The sequence below is a fragment of the Astyanax mexicanus genome, chromosome 22 (assembly GCF_023375975.1).
Source record: "Astyanax mexicanus isolate ESR-SI-001 chromosome 22, AstMex3_surface, whole genome shotgun sequence".
Taxonomy (NCBI): domain Eukaryota; kingdom Metazoa; phylum Chordata; class Actinopteri; order Characiformes; family Acestrorhamphidae; genus Astyanax; species Astyanax mexicanus.
In genome coordinates, this window is record NC_064429.1 from 32,739,278 (window position 1) to 32,762,218 (window position 22,941).

The window sequence follows — 22,941 nt, forward strand, 5'->3', positions numbered from 1 at the left end:
GAGAGAGAGAAAGAAAGAAAGAAAGGGAGATACAGAGAGAGAGAGCTCATACGTAACATTAAATTATTATGAATGATGCCAATATTCGGTTCATAATGTTTGTCATCTGCAGAGAGTCCTATTCTATTGGCTATACTTTTCGAAAGGGATTAGACAAGCTGTGCGTGTGCATTTGCACATCTGGGAAAGAGAGATAGAGCGAGAGAGCAAGAGATAGACAGAGAAACAGAGAAAAAGAATTACAGATAAAAAGAGAGAAAGGTAGAGAGGGAGCAAGAAAGAGAGAGATAAAGAGAAAGTGAGTGATAGATACAGAGAAATAAAGAGATTTTTAGCCATTAATTTATCTATATTGCTTTTTCAAGTTCAATTGAATAATCATAAATCTGATTATGAAGCATATGTAAACAAATCCAGTGTTTTATTAGTAGTCTAACAGTAGGAACATTGTCTGAATTAGATCTGTTAGGTCTTTACATTCAATGTCTTGTTAGTAGTGTAGTAAAAGGAACATTGTCTGAACTATGCTCTTTTTCCACGATCAACTGAATAATCAGAAATCTGATTAACCTCAAATTATGAAGTCTATGTAAACACATTAAAAATCAGAGCATGAAAAGATTGTGAAGATCAACTGAATAATCAGATATCTGATTATGGTCAGATTATTAAGCATGTGTAAACCCATTCAATGTCCAGTTAGTAATCTTGTAGTAGAAACATTGTCTGAATCAGATTTCTGGGCTTAATTTAATCCAAGTTGCTGAATTTTCATGGTATACTGAATAATCAGAAATCATAAATTATAATCAGATTACTTACTTTCTGGTTAAAAGTCTAGAGTAGGAACGTTGTCTGAATCAGAATTCCTGGCCCTAATTTGATGCCCTATGTTCTACTTATCATGATCAACTGAATAATCAGAAACCCGATTAACATCAGACTATGAAGTGCATGTAAACACATTTAATCTCTGATTAGTATTCTAGTAGTAGTAGTAGTAGTAGTAGCACTAGTGTTGTTTGAATCAGATTTCTAGACCATCATTTGATCTATAAAATCAGAGCATGAAAAAAGATGAACTGAATAATCAGAAATCTGATTAGGATCTTATGATCAGAATATTAAGTGTCTTAAGCACTTTCAGTTTCCGGTTAGTTGAACATTGTCTGAATGGGTTTATAGATCTTAATTTGGTCTTGGAATTCAGGGCATGCTGTTTTTTTCATAGTGAGTTGAAATTGATCAGAAATCTGATTATTTGCATGTGAACGCACTCCCTGTTTAAAAACGGCTTCAAATGTTTACATACAGTTAAAGCTGCTTAGCTGTGCATGTGTATGATGCAAACTATGATTACATTAAAAATCGATATGACAGAATTTTCTTAGTTCAACAATAGAAGAAGAAAAAGTACTTTATGAAACCCAAGCTAATTGGATGAAATGTATAGAAAATATATTAAACACATTAACTTTGGACCTGTATTTGCCTTAACCTGAAACCATTAACCTCAAAATACTGGCATTTTTTAAAGTTACGTCATTCAAAAAGTCATAGATAGATAGATAGATAGATGTACATAAACATAAATACTGATGAAAACAGAATAGATAATTACACACATAAAAACAGACAGACACACATATAATTGGACAAACAGACGGATGGACAGACAGACAGACAGACAGACAGACACATAAACTTTGGACCTGTATTTGCGTTAACCTGAAACTCGCAATACTGGCCTTTTTAAAGTTTCGCCATTCCTTAAGTCGTTAGTAAATCACGTAAGATTAATCGTTATCGCGAAACACACTCACGATTCTTTACTGAACTCAAATTGGATCTTCTGTGGCCACGGCTTTAATCTTCTATAAGCAGACGACCTTCCTGCGCTGTCCCCCTCCTGAACCCGGTCTACAGAACAGCCTGTACCTGCTGGAGCGGCGCTGACAGATAAACTTGACCTGAGGTTATGATATTTTGAAAAGGGGCCCAAATCCAACAGCCAATGAACCGAGAGCAAAAGTGTGAGGACGCTCTGTGCTGTAAAAAGTGATTTCTGTTTCAGACGTGAAGAAACACACAGAGAACACTGTGTTCTTTCTTATGGTGGACCAGAACGGGGGTCCGATTATCAATTATACACTGTATTTAGTAGTAAATGAGTTGACCACCGAATATGATTAAACATGCAAAGAAAAAAAAAACACATTAAACACATTTCTACTGTGCATGACAGCCTTTTTTTTTAAATTGGATTGCATTCAGGAAAAATGGCATGAAGGAAGTGAGGATGGATGTTATACAGTATAATTTTCACCCCAACTCAAAAAGTACTAAAAGTACTGGTGCTCCATCATTCCAAAAAAACCCAGTTTAACTTTATACTTCTTTATATCCTACACCTGGCCTTCTATTGGAAATATTTCTCCAAATATGCTAGACAAGCTGTGTGCTTGCATTTGCACATCTGTGCCAGCAATCAGTGTGTGCAGCCTAAAGTGTAGCTGAATGCATTCCCAATAAATATTGTAGCAAACATAATTTAAAATGTTAAGCATTGTAGATTAATACTAAATTGATCCAAACTATGAAGAAAAACATATGGAATTATTTAGGCAACAATCTTGGCTGGATTTTATCAGTCAGCTTTATGAGGTAGAGTCACCTGGAATTCATGCTTTCAGTTAACAGCTGTGCTGAACTTATCAAGAGTTAATACTTGAATTTCTTGTCTCTTAATAAAGTGTTTGAGAGCATCAGTTGTAAAGTAGTGAAGAGGTAGAGTTACAGTCATACAGTGAATTATAGCTCTATTTGAGTAATGTTCATCCATATCCATATTATGAGAAGCAAGAACAACTCAACTAAGTAAAGAAAAAAAATCTCAGTCAGTCAATCCAAAAAGAAGAATATCACAAACTTATCAAGAAAGTATCCTAAAGTGCAGTAACTGCAAAAAAAATCCCTCAAAAACATTATAGTGATGAAACTGGCACTCATCAGGACCACCGCAGGAAAGGAAGAGCAAGAATTTCCTCTGTTGCACAGGATAAGTTTATCAGAGTTACCAGCCTCGGAAACCACAAGTTTACTATAACAGTTTACTATATCATTCCTTATGAGTTCCTTCATCGTCTGGATGACTAAAACTCTCTTAATTAATCTTGGGTGTGGTTAATTTTTGGCGTAACGTGAAATAAACCAATCAGCGTACCAGTAGTCATTCCCTTTAAGAGCCAGATGTGTTCTGACTTTGGTGTGTTCGTATCTTAACAGTGCAGCACTTTTGTGCGTCTCACCAGAGACAGATACTGACCTGAGTGTTCACACTGTGAAGATACACCAGCAGCTCATTTAAGGAACAGCAATGTTATTTTATGCTTTATTCTGTTAATTCTCTTATCTGTTTATCTCTTGCGTAGCTAAGATATGATTGGACAGATGACTGTTGACTGTTGTCAGGGTTTTAGTCAGTCAGTGGAGCTCCTGTATTTCCTGCCACCTAGATAGAAACACACCAGAAATGTACCTAAACTTTGCCTAAATTTACCTAAATTTACCTAGGCTCGTTCTAGGTAGGAGCGTTCGTATCCTAACAGCGTGGTGCTTTTGTGCGTCTCAGCAGAGACAGATACTGACAAGCTTGTTCACACTCTGAAGACCTTTAGCTCATTTAAGGGAACAGTAATGTTATTTTATTCTTTATTCTGTTTATCCTATCTATTTCTTTATATCTTGTGTAGCTAAGATAGGATTGGGCAGCTGACTGTGTACTGTTGTCAGGGTTTTAATCAGTCAGTGAAGCTCCTGTATTTCCTGCCACCTAGATAGAAACACACCAGAAACACCAGACCACCACACCTCATATCATCAGTGTAGATTTATTCCTAAACTCTGACACTATTTTAACAGTGGGGGCGCAAGGTTTGTAAATAGACAGTTGACGGGGTGTAAGATAGTAATGAGCATCGCAACGATGAACGATAGGGCCCTAAGTGGTTTCTGTATGAGCAGTTGGTGTGTATTACTAAGCCGCTACAGAACATTTGATGAACACACTGAATTTACTGCGTTCTGTTCAAAACTGCGTCCCACTTTCCATGCTTTGTTTTGTTTGCACTGCTGACATATTCTTTGCTCTTTTCGGAGCCAAGATTCCTCCTGCTGGTCTCTGCGGCCAGATGGTGCTGGCTGTGTCTGCGGTGGAGTGGGCCTGCTATCTTTCCAGGGCCAGATAGCACTGCCTTTTACCGTGCAGTAGTGTTGGAGGTCTGCAATCTACTGTAAGTTGGTCAATTTGGTCAATTTACAGTTTTGTTCTGGTCCTGAATCTTTGCTCGGTGAGTGTAGTTGAGTCTAAAGCGATGGGTCTTTGGGAACAAAAAGCCACAAATGCTTGTTTTGAGACCTAATAATTATGAGATTATGAATTATGGTTGTGTTTACAGTAGGTACATTAAGTTGCTCACATTGCTGACACAAGTGTGCAAATGCATGCGATTCTTTGTAGTGAATTCCTGCTGAAAGAATATGTCTCTAAAGAAAAGACAAAATTGAACCCATTGGCACCATTAAATATTTAATGATAGGCATTGGCCAGAAGTTTATAGTCTTTATAGTCTTTAAGTTTATAGTCTTTTACTGGAGTATTATTTTTACTTCAGCACCGTTCTGGTTCATGAACCTAATTGTGAACCATTGGCCACGTTTCCACCAACAAAAGTAGGTTCTAGAACCAAAAAGCTTTTGTTCACATCAGAAACCGAAGAATACTAGGTTCTTCAGCGTGGACCGTGTTCATCGCCGCTGTTCAACGCCCTCTATTGATGATGTATGATGTGACATATTGACGGTTCCACAAAAATTGTTGGAAATGTGGGCTGGTTTGCTGAAAGTCACCACGGTTCTCATAAGCCTGAACAGAACTGGTTCAAGAACCAGAATTCTTTTTTGTTGGAAAAGCGCTATAAGTGTTCTCTGGAATGATGGCGCTCCATCAAGTACTTTTGTTTTTTGAGTTTTAGAGTTGGGATACACTACTTCATAATGGTAATTTTTAGGGCTGCACGACATTGGGAAAAAATTTATATATATATATATGTCACTATATTAAACTCTGGACCCATCAAGAGTTGAGTCGGCGCCCAAGCACTCAAAAAAATTTAATCAAGCATTTAAATGGCTTTTTGAAAGGTAAATAAAAGTGATTTTTTTCGGATTAAAAGCGTGAATTCAGCTGTAACTGGAAATATCTGCACTGCAAAACTGTGCTGGACTGAGGTGCAGTGTGGTTACCTCGTGTTCACTCCTGCCCCCCTCCCCCTCGTGCTCCCACTTCCCCTCCTGCTTCTCAGGCAGCAGCAGCCTGTCACTTACACAGACACAGAGACAGCGCTGTGTATCTACTGTACATCTTGTGTCAAGAATCAAAAAACATTGCAACATTTTATGTCCTGCGATGTGACTATTGTGCATGCGCACATCGTCATGACGATGCTTAAACGATATATCGTGCAGCCCTAGTGATTAACCAAAATCCTGAACTCTTGTTTTTCTTGTCACTGAATGCAATCAAATCTTTACAGAAATGCTAGTAGAAGAATGTAGCAGAAAGACTACTATCTACTATCTAACTATTTGTGGGTGGAGCACAGATAGGCCAATTGAGAAGGGAATTTAATTAAATCACATTCTATTCCATTAATAAATAACATTATTTTTGCTGCTTTCCACTTAATTTAATAACCAATCCCAGACTATAAACTCCAGGTGGCGAAGTTTAAACTAATATATTAGCCAGATAATGTACTGCTATGAACGAACACGGTCTCTGCTGCTCCATGCTATTTACACACTAAGAGCATGGTATGTGCAGCGTTTACTGCTCGCAGCCGTGCGACTTTGCTTTGCAAGTTCCTTGGTTGGAAAAGGGCAATGAGTGTTCTCTGGAATGATGGCGCTCCATCCAGTAATCTTGTTTTTTGAGTTTTGGAGTTGGGGTACCCTTCTTCATAATGGTGATGATCCAAAATCCTGACCTCTTGTTTTTTGTCACCGAATGCATTAAAATCTTCACAGAAATGCTAATAGAAGAATCTAGTATAAAGACATTTACATTTGTGGGTGGAGCACAGATAGGCCAGTTGAGAAGTGATTTCAATTAAATCACATTCTGTTCTATTAATAACATTATTATCACTGCTTTCCACTTAATTTAATAACCAATCCCAGACTATAAACTGCAGGTGGCGCAGTTCTGATATCTAATATATTAGCCAGATAATGTACTACCATGAACAAACACGGTCTCTGCTGCTCCACGCTGTTTACACACTAAGAGCATGGTATGTGCAGCGTTTACTGCTCGCAGCTGTGCGACTTCGCCTTGCAAGTTTGTTTGTTGAAAAAGGGCTGTGACTTTTGGGCTATAACTTTTGTTTTTTTGAGTTTTAGAGTTGGGGTACCCTTCTTCATAATGGTGACTATCCAAAATCCTGACCTCTTGTTTTTCTTGTCACTGAATGCAGTCTAATCTTCACAGAAATGCTAGAAAAAGAATCTAGTAGAAAGACTACTATCTACTATCTAACTATTTGTGGGTTCAGATTGAGATATGGATTCAATTAAATCCCATTCTATTCCATTAATAAATAACATTATTATTGCTGCTTTCCACTTAATTTAATAACCAATCCCAGACTATAAACTGCAGGTGGGATTCCCTCTAAGCCGTATCCCGCCTTCGGCCAGAGACGCATCCGGATACTATGAGGGGATCATAGGCATTAATGAGGGGCAGCGAGTGAGTCACTCTTTACTGAGCCCCAGGAAAAGCGACTTAATGCTGGTGTTGCCCGCCTCTCCGGCGATGACCCCGGGCCAGCTCTGACGCTGCCACCGCTGCAGCTGGAGCGTGAAGATGAGTAAGACTAGCTGATCCGGGATCAGTGTGAAGTGGGCAGTGTTTACTCTGAGTCAGGGCAGAGCTAATGCTGCGCGGCGGTCCGGACGCAAGGGGCGAGAAAGGGTGGGAAATTAAACGAGGGAATGCAAAGAGCCTCTTTGAGTCATAGCGAAAAGGTGGATTTTCTCGTAGGAGGTCGTTTTTCTTTCCCAACACAAACAGCTTCACCCAGTCAGGCCCTCCGCCCGCTACATCAGAGGAGTGATCTATTTTGGTGATGCCCACGCCCCCTCACGCAACATCGTCCACAGAATGCATTCCAGCGCCTTTCCTTCCTTCCCTCTCTCGCTCTCATTTCTCTCTCTCTCTCTTCCTCTCGCAGATACCTCCCTCTCAGCCACGCCATCCATATTTCATAACCCACGGCCTCTCTTTGAAAGTTTGCCCGGCTCTGACTTTTATAGAGCGTGTTTTTCTCCTTTTTATCCCTCGCTCTCTCTTTCTACCTCTCTCTCTTTCATCCGCAGTGCAAAAAGGATGGAGACTATCTCGGCGAGTGAAGTCATCGAAAAGGTAGCCAGCATTCTTAGATAACCGAGAGCGCTGGGAAAACGTTCAGCAAACGAATAGATTTAAAAAAAAAGGGTTTAAATATGTAGTTTAAATAGTTTTAAAACATTAGAATATTATAAAAGTGTGAAACTCTATATATTATATAGATGTATTACACACAGAGTGATCTATTTTAAGCATTTTTATTTCTTTTATTATAGATGATTGTTTATGGCTTACAGCCAATGAAAAAACAAGAAAACAAAAATGTGTGTCTCAGAAAATTACAATATTATTTACTGTAAGACCAATTGTTACTTTTAGCACTGTGGGCAGTATGTCAAGTCCTGCTGGAAAATGAAATTTAACGGCATCTCCCTAAAAGTTGAGTTGTAAGGTTGTAATTAATCGGATTAAATTTTTTTTTATTGATTACCACCACTAGTTACTATTAAAAGTTCCTTAAGGAGCTTTTTGGGGTTCTTTAGTTTAAAACTCTGGATTAAACATCCGAGGTGCCGAAAGTCTCCTGAAGGTTCCTTAAAGAACTTTTACTCAGAAGTTAAAAAGCGAATAGCCTTTAGACTTTAGGGCGTTTTTTTTCTCAGTCGTGTCCCAAATCACTAGCTGGGGCAGCGTTAGTGTATTGGACCACGACCCCAACAACACGGGTTCGATCCCGCGTAAGATGCTGTGTGTTTATTTATTTATTTATTTATTTATTTTTCCTTTCTTCTTGGGTTTACCTGCTTTGAGATCAACTGTTCTGCGATTGGGTTCAACAACCCTCTGGGCTGGAGAGCTACTAGTCTGTACAAATCTACTAATCCATTACACTTCATTTTCCAAAGCTTAATTGCAGACTCTTGATCTAGAGTATAGTTAGGAAAGTTACGAAAGTGGAAATTGTGAACAATTAGTGAAAAGTCGCCTTCAGATTTTGATCCTAGCCTGGATAGTGAACCCAAGAAGGCTATGGTTCCCATGAAGAAACCTACACACACACACTTATAGGCAGGTATTTGTGTTGGTTTGTGAAGTGTGTACAACTTTTCTCCTACATAATACTGTCACTCATCTGCCTCCAACACAAAATCGCACAAAGCTCTGGATCAAATGAAGCCGACAATGAAACGGTGAAGAAAGAGAGAATAGGGAACACGGTGGGGTGTGTATGGGAGGATATATGAGCTTACACTTATACACACTTATACACACACCAATACACACACCCTAATACACACTAACACACACACACACGCGTCCACATGCTGCGCAGGTCCAAAAGAGAAGGTCTCAGAAGAGTTTTTTCCAAAGCGGTGAGCACATTGAATATTGATGCATTCTCCTGCATTCGGGGCTTCAGCTTTTATCTCTCTCTCTCTCTCTCTCTCAAAGACACTACCTCTTACTTCCTCGCTTCACAGCAGCAGCTACACCGCTACCTCCACCGCTACACCCGCCCCATCCGTCTCCACCCGCCATCTAAAACCCCACCAGAGACTGAAGGTCGGAGCCGCACGCTCCTCATTCGCATATAGATCATCAGCATGAAGAGCAGGAGCCCGCGGTTTTACATAGCTATACTGTACAGCGCGGCATAAGTAGGTCCTATAGCTCAGCAGAGCCCGGGAACGCTATTATCTGCAGGAAGAGGAAGGATGGAGGGATGGAGGGAAGATGGCATCGCCTGTAGGATGAAGAATTTGCATACGAGAAAAGGACTTAAACTTCTAAACTTCTTAACTTTCAATGGAGGTCGATACCGTGCCATTAGCATCACTAATGCGATTTTAACATTACTACTGTACCATTTGAGTCAATACCATGCCATTAGCATTGCTACCACACCTCCAACATCATTATTGCATAGTTGGGAATGCTACCAAACCTTTATTATAATGCTACCATGCTGTCTGCATTACTAACATGCTTCTGTTGCTGCTACCACACTTTTAGCATTGCTACAGTACCCTTAGCATTGCTACTGTGCCTTTAAAATCAATATAATGCTGTGTGCATTGCTAACAGGCTGTTATTATCGCTACCACACCTTTAGCATTGCTACCGCACTGTTAACACTGCTACCAACATAAATGGCATGCAGACTACATTACTAACATTATTGCTACCGCACCTTTAACAATGTTTTTAAATTATGCCTTTAGCATCAATGCCATGCTGTCAGCATCACTACCATGCTGTTAATAGCATTGCTACAGCACCTTTAGCATTGCTACTACATTGTTAGCATTGCTACCATGCTGTTATTATAACTACCACACCTTTAGTATTGCTTCCGCACCGTTAGCACTGCTACCATATCTGTAATATTGCTACTATGCCACCTGCATCCTAATATACTATCACTATTGCTATGATACCTGTTACGACACTGTTAGCAATGCTACTGTACCTTTACCATCAATGGCATGCCATCAGCATCACTAATATGCTATTATTATTGCTACCACACCTTTACCATTGCTATAGCACTGTTAGCATTGCTACTGTACCTTTAACATCAATGGCATGCTGTTTGCATCACTAACATGCTGATATTATTGCTACCACACATTTAGTGTTGCTACAGTACTGTTAGCACTGCTACCACACACCTTTAAAATTGATATATTTGCATCACTAATATACTATAATTATTGGTATGAGATCTTTAGCATTGCTACCATACTTTTATTATATTGCTACCATTCTGTCTGCATCACTAACGTGCTGCTATTAGTGCGACCGCACCTTTAGCATTGCTACAACACACTATTAGCATTGCTACGGTACCTTTAACTTCAATGGCATGCTGTTTGCATCCATAATATGCTGTTATCATTTCTAATGCATTGCTACCATGCTGTTTTTATTGTTACCCCACCTTTACCATTGCTACAGCCTTGCTATGACATTGCTACCATGCTGCCTGCTTCACTAACATGCTATTATTATTGCTTTCAAACCTATAACAATGCTACAGCAGTGTTAGCATTGCAATGATGCCTTTAACATCAATGCCATGCCATCTGCATCACTAACATGCTATTATTATTGCAACCATACCCATAGCATTGCTACAGCATTGTTAGCCCTGCTTCCATGCCTTGTCATCTTCATTACTTCATATATATATATATATATATATATATATATATATATATATATATATATATATATATATATATATATATATATATATATATCAAGGCCAGTTGCATCACCAGATCTATCCTTGATTAAAGATGTGTGGGGTGCTGTTATGTATGTGCTATCAACACACTTTTAGGTACATCTACTTTTCTTGACAGTGCCAGACACCCAATGTAACCAATAAATATCTGTACCAATTTTTGTTCTTACTGCATTCTACTGTTACCATGTTTATTATTAAACAAATTTAGTGTTTAAGGTCAGTGAACTCAGACTAATCACAAGAATCAGAATCTGCAATCCAGGCAAAACCACCCCCCTCCCCACGTCCTTGTATGCTAAGGGGAAAAATACAGCAGTTGGATTTCTACTTACTGAAGGGAACAGAGCTGAAATTCAAGCTGAGTGGAATAAAACCGCACGCTACATTAGCCCGCGCTAGCGCTCGTACCGCTTCTGCTACAGCCGGCAGGTTTCCTCACCTTCAGCTGATGCAGTAAATCTCTGATACACACACACACATACACACACACACACATGGTGCTGGCAACTTCCTAGCGCAATATGGACAGGCAATTTCTCCAGCACACACTGGTGCCAGCTGTGGGTTTGTAGTCGCCGGCTTTTCATTTGCTCCTAATTGTCCAATATGCTTCTCTCAGAGACTTCAGCATGTATGCCCAGCCACATTCCCATACAGACCACAACTTTTCACCAATACTGTTCACTTCCCAGTCCATACCACTGACTTCCCAGTCCATACCACTCAGTTCTCAGTCTATACCACTCACTTCCTAGTCCATACTGCTCAGTTCTCTATATCTATATCACTCACTTCCTAGTCCATACCACTCACTTCCTTGTCCATACCAATTACTTCCTAGTCCATATCACATACTTCCTGGACCATACTGCTCACTCCCTAGCCCATACCTCTCACTTCCCTGTCTGTACCAATCACTTCCCAGTCCATACTGTTGAGTTCCCAGTACATACTGTTCACTTCCCAGTCCTTACAGCTCACTTTTCAGTTCATACCGCTCACTTCCTAGTCCATACCACTTACTTCCTAGTCCATACCATTCACTTCCTAGTTCATACAACTCACTTTCTAAGCCATGCCTCTCACTTCTTAGTTCATACTGATCACTTCCTAGCCCATACTGATCACTTCCTAGTCCATACCACTCATTTCCTAGTTCATACTTCTCACTTCCTAGTCCGTACATCTCACTTCCTAATCTGTATTGCTCACTTCCCAGTCCATACCTCACACTTCTCAGTCCATACCACTCACTTCCTAATCCATACTGCTCACTTCCCAGCCCATAGCAATCCCTTTCTAGTACATGCCTCTCACTTCCTGGTCCATACCGCTCACTTCCTAATCTCTACCACTTACTTTCCATTTCATACTGCTCATTCAAAAAACAAACTATTTTGGGCTTATCCAACCTAGCAACACCTTAGCAATGACATAGAAACATCTTGGTAACCACCTAGTAACCAACCAATTAGTCTAGTACAAACAACAGCTATACAATATATAATATACAACACCTTCAAAACCACCTTGCGAGCACTTAGCAACACCTTTCCAACCAATACACCTGTAGCAACCACCTAACATCATCTTAGCAACCAACACCCTACCTTAACAACTACCTAGCTACACCTGAGACAGAGTCACACTTCAGCAACCACCTAACAATACCTTAGCAACCAACACCTATAGTATATTTATAGGAACACTGCATCTAAACTTTGAACTGCACTTAAATTTATTATGAAAGTATACCAGGAAAAAGCAATATTATGGGCTGTAGCCAGTAGTCTTACAGTATTGACATTACATTATATCCTGTACAGGCCGCACTGATGCAGTCTGACTATGCTAAAGCTAAAGCTGAAATGCAATCTGATATTTGGCAACACACTCTCTCTCGTTTTATTACAGCGTGACTGTAATGCAGTGGATCAGGAGATAATAAGAGCGTGATGGATGGAGATGGAGCGAGATGAGGTAGACAGGAGGATTTATCTGTCGGACGTATTTTAAAAGAGACACTCCTCGCTGCGGTGTTCTGGCGGAGGCTTTTTCCAGAAGATATTTCTTTCATCCTGTGGATGAAAGTGGAGAAGTGGAGGCATATCGCTATAATTTCTGAGGGCTAGACACATCTTCAGTGCCTCCAATAAGCTATTGTGCTTCTACATTATGGGATGGTAAAGGCTGTACGTGACAAATGACGGAGATGGATTAAGTAGTTTTGTGAACGTTTGGCAAATTAGCTTGGCTATTAAAGAGCTATCGAAGCTCCGTATTACAGAGAAACAGACTGATACGTCGGCGCCTCTACAACGATTGGCCGACCGGCCTGTCAATCAGCTGTCAGTGGCGAATACCTCCCTGCACAGCTGCAGCTTGTGCGTTATCTCAGCTTACACTCCTAGCCGCCCATCCGAACTCTCTGATGTCTCGTCTCTGTTCGCTCCCAAGGGAGAGAGAGAGTCGGAAAGAGAGAGAGAGAGAAATCAAATAGGCGAATGTTTGTGTCTGAGTTTGCACAAGCGAGTCCAATAGACTGCCGTTTAGTACACATGTGTGTCAGACGGCAGATGCTATCATAAGGTTTCAGGTATTCTGGCCACTGCTCCTCCTCCAGGTGGCTAAGCACATAAACGGGCACTCAACTCACCACCTTTAATCTCCTCCAGGCCGATTTGGCCACTTAACCTGGTGAAGATAAGCAAAGCTTAACGGCTGATAGCATCTCAGGCTGTCAAGAGGACTGTCCTCGTCCAAAAAGCTGCAGCAAAGAAAGAGAAAAAGAAGCTCCATCAGTTTTATCGGTGGTAAATAAAGCAGTTGCATGCATTTGTAACACTGGTCAGACAAAAATGACCAGTTTCAAGGAAGCTTTCAGAGTTTTAGGCCAGTTGTATTAATTTTTCTTCACAATCATCAGTGATATAGTTATTATAATATATATTCTTTATTATTTATTATATATTATTATATTATATTATATACTATATCGTTAATGTTTTAGAGACTTATGCTTCGGTTCCGATACAACAGCTCACAGATGCATTGTGCTAATCAACATCACTCTATTAGTAATGAGGGGAAAGAGCACCATCTACTGTGCCCACCCATAGAGAGCAAGGCCAATTGTGCTTTCTCAGGGCTCTGGCAGCTGATGGCAAGCTGCATGACCGGGATTCAAACCAACAATCTTTAAATTTAAGTGATAAACAAATTTTCGCTTTTGAACACTCATATAAATTAATATGGAAAATATTACACATACTTCATTTGGACTCTATGTTTACACTTAGAGCTAGGAAGTCCATATTTTTCACAGTGATATAAATCAGCCACATAATATTAGAGCTTGATATTTTAACAAAACAGTGTGTTGAACCAAATCCTAAGGTTGTGTTGTTAACAGAAGGCAAGGTTTGTGTTGAAATGGACTTACTTATTATAAAAACTACAACCGTTAAAAAATTGCCATCTTTCTATTGTTCGATTAATAGTGTAATTGAATTTTTTTTTTCACATGTCATAATCTTAAAAAAATCATCAATCAAGGGGATTTTCTTTTAAAAAAAATAGCATATCGTCGCTGTCCAATGAAAAAGAAGTATCTTCAAAACAGCAACTTCACAGGAGAGGCAATAAACCTTCTAAACTTTTAATGGAAGTCAGTGTAAAAAGAGTTTATTTCAGGTCATTTTGAAGTATTTCTATGGGACCGTTCATTAAGACATTTTGCCACAGTGTAAGAGACAGATTGTCAGTTCAAATTATTTAATAAACTAAAAATCGACAAAAATGGAGATACTTGTTTTGCATTGGACAGCGATGATATATAGGATATACTATACATTGAAGATCCTCATAATAATTATAAACTAAAACATTCTAACTTGTACTGTTTGTATTTTTTTTTGAGTGATTACATTCCCATACAATTCTAAAGAATTAATTGTATATAAATTAAGCCTTTTTATTGATTTTATGCCCATTCTTAAGAGAAAAGAGGAAATAAGTTACTAGGATTCCCATCCAGAGCTGTCTAAATGAAGACTTACTTTGGTCTTCCTATTTATAAATCTCTAGCAACATTCCTGCCAGAAGAATTTCCTCACAAATCAGTTGACAGATTAAGAAGTTCAACTGTAATAAACACACATTTTGTAATGGTTTAATCAAGTATGCTGGACATCTTTTTTTTAGTCTCTCCAAATTGGATACATCTCTCTCCAGGACACCTGCTGTCTTCATGTGGGAGACAGACAGATCCGCTTAAATCCCTTGTCATACATGAACATGTAATAGCAGCTGAGCAAAACAAATCAAATCTTTTTTTTTCTTTTTTGATCTCCGAGTTGCACTTTGATGAAAATGTAGAGTTTGCCGGGATTACCGGGATTTCGCTCGCCGTTCCCGATGCTTGTTTTTGCTCAATAGCGGATCAGCCGCCATCGGACGTGAATGGTAACCTGCCCTAATGGCCTACTCAGCCCGCTAAAGTCTGGAAAAGGGCAGGCAATCATGTTATTTGTTTTTTAGCGGATTTTGATCCCTGTTCAAACAGGCAGCCGGCCTGGCGTGCAGATGGCTTTGACCTTCGTGTATGAGACTAATTAAAGGCTGCTGTCAGACCGGACTCCACTAGGGCTTTTTTCAGATCAATGCCAGCGCGGGGCCACAGTAGCAGCAGTAAGCATCCATTTTGGACAGCCTGTAGATACAGAATAGAGAGTTTCATTATGAGCTTCAAATAACAGCCCTGCAACCTCCAAAAGATGTTGCAAGTTCCCCCAATTTGACCACACTTGTCAAATGGGGTTGGAGCATTGCAAAGTCCTTCAGGCAATTGCATGTACTCGAATTAGCCGAATTTTAGCCGAGTCCTGAATAGGTTTTATTCCAAGTGATTTTGAAGCATTTCTGCTGGCTAATTTATTATGACACATAAATGCAATATAAAAAAACAACTGCCACAACTGATTTACATTACATCAAAAACGTAAAACGCAGAGGTTTGAGTAATGCAACCTGCACGTTCCCCCAATTTGACCACACTTGTCAAATGTGCTATGGGGCGTTGCATAGTCCTTCAGGCAATTGCATGTACTCGAATTAGCTGAATTTTAGCCGAGTGATGAATAGATTTTGTTCCAAGTCATTTTGAAGCATTTCTGCTGGTTAATTAATTATGACATCTTAATGCAATATAAAAACAACTGCCACAACTGATTTGCATTACATCAAAAATGTGAAAAGCAGAGGTTTGAATAATGCAACCTGCTCAGCAACCTCCGAAAGAGGTTGCACGTTCCCCCAATTTGGCCACACTTGTCAAATGTGCTACGGGGCGTTGCATAGTCCTTCAGTCGATTGCATGTACTCATAGTAACCTTGCCAAAACAGCCCTTATTAAGCCTGTCCCTGTAGTGTAATTTTGTGGTAATTTCTCATGTGCTGCAAATAAATGGTGCAGTCGTGAGCCCTCCACTGTCTGTATTTGGAATGTTTTCCCTTTTCTGTTTTCTGGCTATATTTTTTTCCATTGCGGTTCAGCCCAAACCAATTTGTCATGGCAGAGGAGCTAGAAATGCTGAGATAATAGGTTTAGGTATCGCGGGGAAATCTCGGGCATTGTTTGCTATGCCTTATTGAATCATAATGAGGAGACGAAGCAAAAGGACGGCATGCTTGTGGGTTTGGGGAGCTGTGAGGGGTTGTTGAGGGGACGCCGGCCGAGCTTTCATTAATCGGCATTGATCAAGCTCCTTACTTGCACTGATGTAGGAGATCCTAAACAGACCACTGAGGGAAAACATCCAGAATGTTAAGTTTGCACATCACAAATTGCTCACTAACGACCGTGACCAAGCGTTTCCGAAGTAACTTCCCCGCAAAACTTTCGGCTCGGATTTTCCCATCATTGATATTCAAGCCCTGCCTGAAAAATGCGAGCTGGTAAACAAGCTGAAATCTGAAATAAATAAATAAACATAGAAAGCGATGCATCCGCCTTAATCATAATCTTAATCAACATTTCTTTTTAAGTGAGATAATTGCAGGGATAATTACAAGGATACATAAAGGAAGGTGTTTACATTCAGTGAGGAGAGATTACAGCACTTTGCTTGTGGTTCAAAGCGATAAAGACACTGTTAACACCTGGTATATATTATCTGGATGGGATTCACCTGTTGCCTGGCAGGCAATATTGGTGTTTTGGTTGTATTTGGGATGCATTTTGGTTTTGGAATGCATCTTGGAGACACAGTTCTGTTTTTAGTGCTATAAAATGTGACTTACATGTGTCTAATACATATTAGACCAATGGTTCTCAACTGGTCTCAACCTGCAACCCACATTTTCTCATGGTCATTAATTTGCAATGCACTTTTCTAGGATAGAAACCAAACAATTTTTTTTTTTTTTAAATAGCCAATCAAAACTCTTCTTCTTCTTCATTATTTTAAAGAAACTGAAGAGGAACATGACAACTACATGTTTAAAAGTTACTATAGTAAAATTAAATAGAAAAAAAAACTAGATATTTCACTTTTCTGCATATCTCTGCATTCAGAGTACATTATAGTAAGAAACTCTCTCTCTCTCACTTTTTCCCCACATAAAGGACGGGTACAAAATCAGATGATTATTATTATTATTATTATTATTATTATTATTTTATTATTTTTTAAATGTATTTATTTTGTACAAGATGTCCGTGACCCACCCAGAACATGTTCGAGAGCCACTTTTGAGTCCTGATCCACCAGTTCAGAATCATTGTATTTGACTTATTGGACTTGTAGTTGACTTATATGTACAGGGAGTAAATGGATCAAAAATATTATTTTCTGTTTCCTTAAGCAAGCAATCTTTCAAGAAGAGATTTTTTTTGGGTTTTTCAGTCATTTACTAATCATAATTCATTTAATACATTTGGCTTAAAGGTTATAAAAGTGCAATTCGAACTGAAAGGCTTTTGGTTCAATGTGCTGCACCAATAGAAAAGAAATTGGAGTCAGGTTCTTTTTTTCTTCTTCAACATCTATGGTAGAAATGGTTCTACATAGATAGTTTGCATTTGGAAATGGCTATTTGCTACTGACCTTTAGAAACAAAAGGTTTTGCTATGAATAGGGCCATAAAGAGCTATGCTTCTAGAGACAGAGATATGAGGATTGTGTAGAACATTTTAGGACTAAACTAAAATGTAAAATTAACTAGATTTGCAGGTTCTTTGTACTGGATGCCATGTTTAAAAAGCTTGTAGAGACGGTGTAGAGCTTCAAAGGGGCTCCACTGCTGTTAAAAATGTTTTTTTTTTACTGAACTCTTGTCTGGAATGTACAAGTAAGCAATCATTCCAACTTTCCAACTTTTATCTACATCATTAGTTAGTTGTTGAGTGCAGTAACTGGGATTTCCATTGGTTAATAGCGCCAAATGTTGGCAGCTATGGCCTAATGGTTAGGTAAACAGCTTTTGGCTGGAAGGTTGTTGGTTCAATCCCAACAACCTTCAGTGGGGACGCATTTTCCTCCCTCACCATTCATGGTTGTGTTGGTTGCCTTAGGCAAAAAATCTAACCCCCAGGTGAGGTTTTAGCCCACTTCCCTTGAAGTATGTGTGCTCACAGCCCTATTTGTTTGGATATGTGTTCAATAAAGTGTGGAGATCTCATGTTTAGATCCAAAGAACTCTTTTTTAGAGCCATCAAGAACCTGTTTCTTGCACTGCACATGCAATAAATCACTCCATCTTCCAATTGCACCATAATTTTGCTATAAACCACACTAATCATGGCTTCCAAGGGATGAAAGCTCCATAATAAACATCCTAAATGATGCCGGGGTTTGTTCAAGGCTATTGATGAATTTGATGGTTGATGGCATTGCCCCTGTGACTCAGCCCATCGATCATTTCGGCGCTCGCTGGCATGCTCTTATCAAGAAGGGAAAAGCCTTTTTAATGCTGATGAATGTCGTTTACCAGCTCAGCCATTGGCAGGTGGAATTAAGGTCTTTAAACACAGACAAACTGCTGTCTCTTTTGCTCTCTCTCTTTTTTTTCTCTTTCTCTTTCTCTCTCTCGCTTGCTCACTCATTCTTCTGCTCTCTCTCTCTCCGGAGTCACTGACCCATGAGCTGGAGCTCGAAACGTCGCATCACTTCAATAAATAAAGCATGAAGTATATCGCCTCTACATCACAGGCAATCCCACTCGATGGTCACTTTTGGCTTCAGAAGGGCTGGAAAAGATAAAAATCCGCTCCAGGCCCACCGAGGATGATGATGAATGGAATGAGGAAGAGGTGAGGGAGAGTGGCGGATGCAGCTGGTGTGGCCCTCCCCGCACACAATGACACCAATCATCAGTCAGGAGCTATCAGAGAGGGAACCGAGGGTTCATGCGGGTTCAACACTGACTGAGGGCATTATTCCACCCTGCCAGTGTGGAACCACCCAGACATTAAGCCTTTAAACTGCGCTGGCTGTTTATTTACTTACTGCTGGAAGGAATATGTAAATTGTGCCGTTTCCACAGTCTGGGATTGAACTGTGGGCCCACAAGTCACTCAAACCAGTTCAGAAGGTGGTCTGAAACACATTTAAAACATGCAAGTTCGATCACTCAGACTACTTTAGGAGGTGGTCTGGGACACGTTCAGAACAGATACAAATATGACAATTTAAACCACTTTAGGAGGTGGTCTGAGATGCACTTAAATTTTAAATGCATTTAAATAATTTAAGGTACTTTAATAAGTGGTCTAAGACACCTTTAAAAAAACAGATAGTCCGATCATACAAACCACTTCAGGAGATGGTCTGAGATGCAGTTAAACAGACATAGTCTTTATGAAGTGGTCTGAGATGCACCACTTCAGGAGGTTGTCTCAGACACTTTTAAAACAGGAGGTGGTCTGAGATGCATTTAAATTTGATATAAATCCAAATTACTCAAGGTACTTCAATAGGTGGTCTGAGACACATTTAGAACTGATACAAATATGTCTGAGACACATTCAAAACAGATACAAACATGATCACCCAAATCACTTCCAAAGGTGGTTTAAGCTGCATTTAAGGTGGTCTGAGACACATTTTAAACATACTAATCCAATCACTCAACTACTTTAGAAGGTGGCCTGAGACACATTCAGAATCGAGAGAAACAACCAAAATATAATCACTCAAACCACTTCTGAATGTGGTCTGAGACACATTTAAAACATATAAATCCCATCACTCAAACCCCTACAGGAAGTGGTCTGAGATGCACTTAAATCTGATGTAAATCCAAATCACTCAGGGTACTTCAATAGGTGGTCTGAGACACTTTTAAAATAGACACAAACATGATCACTCAAACCACTTCTGAAAGTGGTCTGAGACACATTTAAAACATACAAATTCAATCACTCTGAGATCTCTGGTCTGAGATACAGATACAAATATGATCAATTTAAACCACTTCAGCGCACTTTTGGTCCTAGATACACTTAAAACAGACAAAAGACACAAGTCACACCAATTTAGAAGGTGGTCTGAGACATTTTTAAAACAGATACAAATATGATCACCCAAACCACTCCGGGAGGTGGTTTAAGATGGCCTGAGACACATTCAGAACCGATAGAAACAACCAAAATATAATCACTCAAACCACTTCAGGCTTCAGTTACTCTGCTGCTTCAGAAGGTGGCCTGAGACATGCTTAGAACCGATGAAATAACCAAAATATGATCACTTAAAACATGTTAGGAGGTGGTCTGAGACACTTTTAAAACAGATACAGTACAAACATGATCACTCAGATCACTTCAGGAGGTGGTTTAGGATGCATTTAAGGTGGTCTGAGGCACACTTAAAAACATACAAATCCAATCAGTTACTCTGCTGCTTTAGAAGGTTGCCTGAGACATGCTTAGAACCAATGAAATAACCAAAATATGACCACTTAAACCATGTTAGGAGGTGGTCTGAAATGCACGTAAAACATATACAAACATACAGTAAATCACGCAAATCACTTTGGATGGTATACGTTTTTTATTATAAAATGTAAATGTGTGAACATATGAAAAATATATATATATATATGAGAGAGAGATAGAGAGATAAATAGAGAGAGAGACTGAAGGGGATTAAGGGAGGAACAGCTTTATGAGAAAAAGGATGCTGGTACGATTCGTGTCTGAGAATGTAAATGACACATTTTGCAGGAGCGAGAGGAGAGACAGAGAGAAAGAGAGAGAGCGAAAGAGAGAGAGAGGGAGAAAGAGAGAGAGAGCGAAAGGACGAGTCGGCCAATCTGGCGTTTCTCTCCCTGCCTTTCTAATGAGCTGTAGTCCGTCCTGCTGCAGCAGACGCGTGATGGCCACTCCTCAGCAGCCAGCCTAACACACACTAAACCCACACAGATGGCGCACTCCATAAACGCCTGCATCAGCGCCCGGCCCGTACCCGTCTGAAGCTGGCATTAAAAAGTAAGGCGGCGTATCTGCGTCTGAGTCTCCGTCTCCGTCTCTGAACCATTAAAGCCACCCGTACCCGCGTTCCAACGTTTCTTCAGGAGATGCCCAGACTAACTTTCGCCTTTGATTCTCTATAAGACTAATGCAAAGTGAAAGTACCCAGCGAAGGTTAAACCGCAGCAAACACACCAACTGATGGCTCGTGCATAATTCAGCGCCGCAAAATCATATGATCAACCACAGTGAGTGTTATCTGCATAATATCGCATCGCCCAAGGAAGGGGGTCATCTATATTTGATCTACAGTCCTCAGGGAATCGCTGCAGCAACACTAGGGGGCAAGCTTGAGCTTTTTTCTGTGATTTTGCTTCTGCTTTGGGTTCTGCAGAAGTGAAAAGATAGAGGGAGAGGAAGAGAAGCTTTTAGAGAATGCTTTAAGATCTTTTTTTTTGCTCTTTCTTTGTTTCTTTGTTTCTTTATTTTCAGCTTTTACTTCAGTCGCTTGTCCATATTTGCCTCTATTGTATGTTCTTTCTATGCTCATGTTTAGATCACAGTTTCAGGCCTTATTTCCTGTTTTAGGCACTTTTTTTGACTGATACAATTGGACTGAAGCTTCGTTGTATCTTCTTTGTAAAGACAATTGTATTAGTTTCCTTCCAGTTATACATAATAATAGCACCACTGCCAAGTTTTAACACTTTCTATAAATGTCTCTATCTCTGTTTGACTCTATAACCACATGCATATTAATAAAATGCATAACCCATAAGCTCTGCTTATACACTGCCTTGCCAAAAAAAAGATGATCTGGGGTTGATGATGCAGTTGGTCTGCAGGTTTAGGTTCTGCAACAGTATGTGCTGAAAGAATGAGGTCAGCTGACTACCTGAATATACTAAATATAGACCAGGTTATTCCATCAATGGATCCATTTTTTTCTTCCCTGATGAACACGAGCATATTCCAAGATAACAAAGCCAGTATTCTTGGGGCTGGAATTGTGAAAGAGTGATTCAGGGAGCATCTATAGCGATCTAGCAATCTACAGCACATCGGTCAAGTGGTATCTTTTGGTATTGTGAGGGCGCAAAAAATACTAATTCTCTTAATTAATCATGGGTGTTTTTGGCCATAGCATGAAATAAACCAATCAGTGTGCCAGTGTGTTATTAACTTTAAGAGGCAGGTGAGCTCTGACTTTGGCGCATTCGTATTTTAACAGCATGGCGCTTTTGTGCATCTCAGCAGAGACAGATACTGACCTGATCGTTCATGCTATGAAGATACGCCAGCAGCTCTTGTAAGGGAACAGCAATGTTATAAACTGTTGACAGAGTGTAAGATAGCAACGAGCATTGTGACGTGCCTTGGGCAGGGTGCACGATAGATCCCTGAGTCTTCTATAGGATAAGAAGAGTCGTATACCATTTGAGGGGCACGGAGGACCACTCTAGAATTGGAGAATATTGGAGAATATTGGAGAATATAGGGTTAGGAGTTCAAGAAGTCCAAAAAGTTGTATAATAATACTCTTTTTATTGTCATTTTGTCCATTGTGTGTTCTTAAAAATGTATATATATATATATATATATATATATATATATATATATATATATATATATATATATATATAACACCTATTATTTTAGTGTGGGAGGTTTCATGGCTAAATTGGAGCAGCCTGGTGACCAATCTTCATTAATTGCACATTGGACCAGTAAGGGCAGAGTGTGAAGGTTCAATTAGCAGGGTAAGAGCACAGTTCTGCTCTAAATATTGCAATGCACACAACATTA

The 22,941-nt window shown here is 39.6% G+C and overlaps 1 protein-coding gene across 1 annotated transcript in view; it reads left to right on the plus strand.

Moving 5' to 3' along the window:
* The window catches only part of rtn4r (reticulon 4 receptor), a 135,304-nt gene that overhangs the window by 48,688 nt on the left and 63,675 nt on the right, over positions 1-22,941 (plus strand). The gene's annotated exons all lie outside the window — the stretch shown is intronic.